The following is a 1362-nucleotide window of genomic DNA, read 5'->3' as shown; positions in this document are numbered from 1 at the left end:
TACCAGGCTCCTCCATCCATGGGATTTTCCAGGCAAGAGGACTGGAGTGGGTTGCCATTGCCTTCTCCGAATGTGAGTGTTAGTCACCCAGTTATGTCTGACTCTTGCAACCCCATGGACTGTAGCCCACCAGGCTTCTCTGTCCATGGAATTCCCCAGGAAAGAATACTGGAGAGGATAGCCATTCCGTTCCCCAGAGGAGATTGAACCCTCCCACTTTAAACAACTTAAAAAAATAGACAAGGGAGTGGCATCACCAAGATGGCAGCATAGGTTGTTTCTGACTTTGTTCTCCTTCACAAGAAGAACTAACACACTTTCTAGAAAAAGACACCAATAAATGAATCCTAGAATATGAACATGAGGCTAAAGGACCACAAAGACTGAGACAGACTACATTAGAAGGGCTAAGAGAAGCAGTTACAAAGTGACTACTTTCCCCATCCACTAGGTGAGCAGAGACAACATGGAGAGTTCTCCCCTAAATCACAGATTACTCAAAGGAGAAAAGAGAACATGAATGGGACAACAAGAATCCCCCCATCATTGTGGGTTGCTCTGGGGGAGTCATTACTCTGACCTTGTGAGGATTGCAAGTGAACAATGATAATAAAAAAAAGAAAATTTACAGGCAGATATTACTCATGAGCATAGATGCAAAAATCCTCAATAAAATATTACAAGACAAATCCAATAATACATTCAAAGGATCATACACCATAATCAAGAGGGATTTATTCCAGGGATGCAAAGATTTTTCAGTATTTGCAAACCAATCAATTTGATATACCACATCAACAAATTGAAGAATAAAAATCATATGAACATCTCAATAGATGAAGAAAAAGCTTCTGACAAAATTCAACACAGATTTATGATAAAAAAAAATAGACCCTCCTGAAAGTGGGCATAGAGGGCAAATACCTAAACATAATAATAATTACCTACAGCTAACATCATGCTCAAGGGTGAAAAGCTAAAAGCATTTACTCTAAAATTAGGAACAAGACAAGAATATCCAATCTCACCACTTTTATTCAACATAATGTTGGAAGTCCTAACCTCAACAATCAGAGAAGAAAAAGAAATAAAATAATCTAAATTGGAAAAGAAGAAGGGTAACTGTCACTGTTCATGGATGTCATAATATTATACATGGAAAATCATAAAGATCCTACCAGAAAACTGCTAGAACTCATCAACGAATGGGGCAAAGCTACAGGATACAAAAAATAGAGAAATCTTTTGTATTTCTATTTCATGAGAAAGAAAAATTTAAAAAACAATTCCATTTTACATAGCCTCAAAAAGAATAAAATAACTAGAAATAAACCTACCTTAGGAGACAGAAAAAAACCTGTA

Source organism: Bison bison, unplaced genomic scaffold, assembly GCF_000754665.1.
Source record: "Bison bison bison isolate TAMUID 2011002044 unplaced genomic scaffold, Bison_UMD1.0 scf7180017860864, whole genome shotgun sequence".
NCBI classification, from domain to species: domain Eukaryota; kingdom Metazoa; phylum Chordata; class Mammalia; order Artiodactyla; family Bovidae; genus Bison; species Bison bison.
Note: the sequence above shows the minus strand (reverse complement) of the source record.